This window comes from Podarcis liolepis, assembly GCF_965112155.1.
Source record: "Podarcis liolepis genome assembly, chromosome: 17".
Classification (NCBI taxonomy): Eukaryota; Metazoa; Chordata; class Lepidosauria; order Squamata; family Lacertidae; genus Podarcis; species Podarcis liolepis.
In genome coordinates, this window is record NC_139571.1 from 32,219,079 (window position 1) to 32,225,597 (window position 6,519).

At 44.5% G+C, this 6,519-nt stretch overlaps 1 protein-coding gene across 1 annotated transcript in view; it reads right to left on the reverse strand.

The window, feature by feature from the left end:
* LOC310696250 (uncharacterized protein) overlaps positions 1 to 6,519 on the reverse strand; it is a 960,839-nt gene that overhangs the window by 763,554 nt on the left and 190,766 nt on the right. The window lies entirely within an intron of this gene.

A 6,519-nucleotide genomic window follows, 5' to 3' on the forward strand; every position in this document is an offset into this window, starting at 1 on the left:
GCTCCAATCCCATGCTAATTTACTTGGTAGTAATTTCAATTGTACTCAGGGGTGTTTCTTCAAATAGGTGTACATATGTATTGGGCTGCATGTTATCAAACTATAACCCCCAAAGTGCCCTCATGGAGCAAACTGCAAACTCACCTGTTTTGCAGGTATTTGTGGTGCCATTTTCTTCTATACAATGCTGTCAACTGCTCATCCAAGGCAGACTGCATAATAACTATGACTTGTAGTTAATTCAGACTTGGAGTTTGATCTTTGCGGAGCATTTAAGCCTCTTAGGAAGACACTGAATGGGGTCTTTATGTATGTCAAACACAGAGTCATTTATTGCCTCTTTGGGGGTCATTGCATAGTGAGTTAGCAAAGGGATTTGCAAGAGCAACTGTTTTCATTTCTTGGCATTCCTCTATGACAGCATAACAATCATATAAACCCTAGATGAGGCCTACAATTGTAGATTTTGTACCTCATGGTAGACTCTTTATGGAATACAGTGCAGTGAAATTTAGGTCATCTCCAGAATGACAGTATTTTGTGGGAGGGATTCAGGTGCATACAAAAAATGTAAAGGTAAAGGTACCCCCTGACTGTAAGGTCTAGTTGCGGATGACTCTGGGGTTGCGTACTCATCTCGCTCTATAGGCCGAGGGAGCCGGCATTTGTTCACAGACAGCTTCCGGGTCACATAGCCAGCATGACTAAGCCGCTTCTGGCGAACCAGAGCGGTGCACGGAAACGCCGTTTACCTTCCCGCCAGAGTGGTACCTATTTATCTACTTGCACTTTGATGTGCTTTCAAACTGCTAGGTGGGCAGGAGCTGGGACCGAACAACGGGAGCTCATCCCGTTGCAGGGATTTGAACCGCTGACCTTCCGATCGGCAAGCCCTAGGCTCTGTGGTTTATGTAGGTTTGCACAAAGTGAGTTTAAGTGCTCTGTTACCCTGCCACAAAGACCTTTTTGCTGTTAGAAAAGTGATAGGGCAATGGGATTAATGGGAAGACGCAGGACTGCAGCACAAACAAATCAGAATGAATTAAGGGACAACATTGTTTGTCGTATAACCCCCCACTCCGCAAACAAATGGCGAGGAATGCTCAGTAGAGACCAGACATTGTGTAAGTTTTGTGCAAGCAAATCAGGATAAATGCTCAATAAACAGGTCTTCTGGGGGAACCCTGAGAAGAGAGGGAATGACCTATTCCTAGAAAAGCTGCTTGACGTTTTTTCACAGCACAGAGATCAACATTATTGCCTGCCAATGACCAAACATCAGGTTTCTGTTAAAGGCACAGCTACAGTTGAAAAGCTGGCAATCCTGGCTTGTGGGGGTTGAATGAGAAAGGGCAGTGGGAGTCCAGAAACTTAAACTGGAGAACTATCCAAAGCTCACCATGGCGCTAATGCCCTCTGTGGATATGCCATTTGTTGACAATCTGGCGGACTCTGTTTGGCGGACTCTTGCAGGATTTCAGCCCACTGTTTCTGCAGCAGAATTGCTTAGGCAGGGTTTGTTGAAAAAGAGATGCAAAATTATGAACAGCAAGGAGATGTTTCCATGTAATTTTATTGCTGGCAACCTCCTTACCAAAACTTCAGCCCCCCTCACACCAACCAGTGCCAAAATGTTAGGATTTCACACGCCCAAGAAGACGAGAACCTGTTTTAGATCTTGGCATGTTACTCCACTGTAAGAATTTCATTAAAACTGTAGGACACCAAAAGGTGCTTCGGAGGTGAGGAGGAAGCTAACCGAATTAAATGGTTTCAAGAAATGTCGAATGAGTTTGGCCCAGCTGGTTGAAATTCAATTTAGCACTCGACATCGACCCAAATCTGAAAAAGTTGCAAGCGCCTGGAGGCAGGGAAAGGTTAGAATTGAATTCAGCATTAACAGGAAGCGTGAGCAGCAATCGCCAGAAGATATGATTAGAATTGTAGGAAGGCTCCAGACTAAGATAATTGCCTTTCAGGAGGTGACCAGTGTTACTGAAAAACTAAGGAAAAGCATACATAAATGCTGTAATTCGGAACCAGGTCAAAGATAAGCAAAAGTGACTTAGGATATGAAGACCCTGGAATATAAGAAGCTGCATTTATTCATTACTGAGTATCCTTTATTGTGTGTGGGTGCTCCTCTACTTCTCCTGATTTTATTTTGTTTGGAGAGAAAGGCTGTGGTTGACAGAATGAAGAGAATCTGTTCCCATGGCTCAAACCATTTGTTTAATAAATATATGTAGGACGGCAGGGAGAGGAGTGGGGAATTGGCTGGTTCAGAGAGGGCTGGCAAGGGAAGCGACTTTGTCCGTGAGGAAGACAGAGCTTTGCAGGAACTAAACGTTTCTCTCTTGGACCAAAATAAATAAATAAAGCAAAAGCCATCATTCCCCACCCTCCTTTCCCACCAGCCAATCATTTCCTCACTCCTGCACTTTTATGCAGCCTGGCAAAGGGCTGGAGGGACGATGTCTTTCCCATGCTGCAGAAATAGCCAAGGAACCATGTGAGCCTGATCAACAGAGGAGGGAAAGAACCAATGGCAGAAGGGACTCGGGCTCCACACCCACCACCCACCCCTGTAGTGGGAAGGGGCCGGCACCCGGCTGTCTCTCTGCATTGCATGCTTTTAAAAAATGGCTGGCAAGACAACCAGATACACTTGGCGGGTGGTATCTGCCCCTCTGGCATTACGAACTAGACCGTACTCAAAAAATGCAGCACGGGCTGTTTTAAATCCAGTGTCTGGATTTTCCTGGAATCTGGCTTTTGTTGTATAAATCGACTTCTTTGCCTACATGAAACAGAAGATTCCCTCCTGCTAAAGTTGAAAGAGTTAAACATGCCTCTAAATTGACCCATGGGTGGAAGAGATGCAGACTGGAAGTTAGAGAAGAAGGAGAAAAGACAGAAAGAGAAAGAGAGTGAGTTATGGGCATCTGAAGGACTAGACCAGAGAGTCACTGTTCTACCTGGTAGAGATTTGAAGAGAGAGATATAAAAAAAGGAGACACCTGCCCAGAAACTGAAAGCTGAATTCAGACTAAGTTAGTTGAACTTAGTTCACATTGAAATCAATAGGACTGATGTTAAACCATGACTGACTTGACCCACTTATTTCAATGGGACCTACATTCAACTAATTTAACCAGGATCCACCACGGAGTAATTTGGACAGCCTATAATGCAAACAAAGAAATAGGTCACCAAGGGTCATACCACAACAAGAACCCTATTCACTTTTCCAGTGCCAAAACTTTATCTCTCTTGTCTCAATTATCACAACCCCAAATATTCTCTTCCTGCCCTTGTTGGTTTCTCTATTGCTGGGTGTGTGAAATTGTTAATAAATAAATAAATAAATAAATAAATAAATAAATAAATAAATAACACACACACACACACACACACACACACACCCCACACACCTGGCTGGGTTTTCCCAGCCACTCCGGGTGGCTCCCAAGAGAATATTAATATTAATAATAATAATAATAATAAAGTGACAAAACATCAAACATTAAAAACTTCCCTAAACAGGGCTGCCTTCAGATGTCTTCTAAAAGTCAGACAGTTGTTTATTTCCTTGACATCTGATGGGAGGGCATTCCACAGGGCGGGTGCCACTGCCGAGAATGCTCTCTGCCTAGTTCCCGGTAACTTGGCTTCTCACAGTGAGGGAACCGCCAGAAGGGCCTTGGCGCTGGACCTCAGTGTCTGGGCAGAACAATGGGGGCGGAGATGCTCCTTCAGGCATAGTGGGCCAAGGCTATTTAGGTCTGTAAAGGTCAGTACCAACACTTTGAACTGTGCTCGGACTGTGCTGGTCCCATATGGGCCAATAGAAAGAGCCAAGGAGGCCACTTACGTACAGGGTCCCATAGAAAGAAGGGGGTCAGACTGGGCCCGGACCAAAGGCCTGGCGGAACAGCTCCGTCTTGCAGGCCCTGCAGAAAGATGTCAAATCCCTCAGGGCCCTGGTCTCTTGTGACAGAGCGTTCCACCAGACTGGGGCCAGGGCTGAAAAGGCTCTGGCCCTGGTTGATGCAAATACATATGTAATACATTGGATTAATTAAAACAGGTCAATATGCCTGTCTGCCTAGCTATCTGCTATGTGTTCCGCTGTCCTTTTAAGGTATTTAAGACAGGACGGTTTCCATTTTATCTTCACAACAACCTTGTGAAGTAGATTAGGGCGAGCACTGATGTCTTGACAAGGCCACCCAGTCAGCTCCAGGACATGTATCTCTTATTGTGGCTGGGTCTGTAAACATATGCATTCCTTGAGCAAGTGAGCTAAGCAGAATCAATCATTTTCCAACTAGTTTATATGAAAATCTAGCTAACGCAATGTGTATCGTATTACTCTAGGAGGCTTGCTCAGTCCTGGCTCTGTGACTCTTTGGATATTTCTGGGAGTTTTCTTCCAGCTGCAGATAATTGTAATCAGGTTGAGAAGTGTTTTGTGCCATGGCCTAAATATGCTCAGTCCAATGTTAGCTGGCTTTGAGCCTCAAATCCTCAGCGAAGTGCGTAGCCTTAATGTGCTAAACATTATTAGATCTTCAACTTAACTCTCCCACTGACACCAGTGATATTCCAAAGTGCTTAACTAAGGTTGGATCACAGAATCCTAGAGCTCAAAGGGGTCCCTCAAGGGCCATCTAGTCCAACCCCTTGAAAAAGCAGGTGCCCATAGAGAAGTCAGCAAAGGCAGTATGGCAAAGGCAACCAGTTTATTATGGTCATAGACCAGCAATTTAAAAATGGCCAAAAATATAATAGTTATAAGAACAAGATACAATAGTTATCAGAACAAGCCAGAATAAAAACAGGGAGACAAAAGAGTCGCTAACCAGCTAGAATTTTAGCTGTTACTAAAACAATTCAATTGCATGCCCAAGAAAAATATGAATGCAGCTTTGGAGGGGGGGGGCAAACTGTGTGTTCTCTCTCACTTGTCTTCTCAGGAGTGTAGAGCTTGGTGACTGGACAAATAGAAGCAATAGAGCATGTGCTTCTCCAGTGCCTATACTATAGAGACCAGGCATCCCCAAACTTGGCCCTCCAGCTGTTTTGGGACTACAACTGCCATCATCCCTAGCTAACAGGACCAGTGGTCAGGGATGATGGGAACTGTAGTCCCAAAACAGCTGGAGGGCCAAGTTTGGGGATGCCTGATAGCTAATACATTCGTATTCGCTTCCCCTCCCCACTACTCCATAAGTACCCAGGGTGCATAGGACAATTTTATACCTCCCTGCTGCTGTCAGATACCAATTCTGCTACAGCATACAGTGTTGCCAGATTCTGCACAGCAGCATTCAAAATTTGTCAGATGATGACGACCTGTGCCACAAACTAGATTTAATGAACACTCACATCAGGGTGCTCTCTAAACTGATAGTTGTAGTCTTTTATATACTAACCTTTTATGCTCTTCCATATCCATTTAATGTCCCCAACCCTTCTTTTAGATTCTTATAGTCTTTTAGATACACCTTCTGTTTTAATACTTTTTAGCCTTCCGAAATGTTTTACAGATTCTAAATGACTGTACCCCACCCTACTTATGCTGGTCTATGACCGTAATAAAGATCTGATCGATTGGTGAAGAAACTCTCCATGCAGGAAAGTTGCAAAGTCCTGGGACTAAGGTTACCAGTGGATTTTGGCTGCAGTGATAGTGAAAATTCTGGAGCAAGTTTGGAGGCCTCTGTTCAGGAAAAAAGAACTTACAAGGAAGAACGCAAGAGAAGTTCAGGAAGGTTTGTGATATTCCTTGGGCAGGGCAGGGGAGGCAGGGAGGACTCTGCATGTTCCAAACTGTGAAACAGGAGAACATGAGAAAATCAGATGAGTCTGCTGGATCAGACCAATGGGCCATCTAGCCTAGCATCCTGCTTTCACGGGGGCTGACTAGATGCAACAGCACTCTGTCCACTTATGATTCCCAGAAACCAAAAGACTGAGGCAACCTCTGCAAACTCTGGAACATCTTACCAATGAATTTTGGGCACAATACCTCAGGAAACTCTCTTGCGAAAGCCAATTGAAATAAATCTACTTTCATGTGGGACATGTGCAGGAGAAATTCTGGATGGATATTGCCCTTTATCTTTAAGGTGCATTTTTCCAGACCATATGGAACACACATTTGACGCTTTTTCATTTAAATGTCCAACACCTGTATATTCTCCCACTGTATACTACCATGTGTGTGTAACTGCTGGTTTTTTTAGAAGCTTAAATGCAATGCACTATATCCAAAGTTAGTAAAGGTAAAGGGACCCCTGACCATTAGGTCCAGTCATGACCAACTCTGGGGTTGCGGCGCTCATCTTGCTTTATTGGCCGAGGGAGCCGGCATACAGCTTCCGGGTCATGTGGCCAGCATGACTAAGCCGCTTCTGGCGAACCAGAGCAGCGCACGGAAACACCGTTTACCTTCCTGCTGGAGTGGTACCTATTTATCTACTTGCACTTTGACGTGCTTTTGAACTGCTAGGT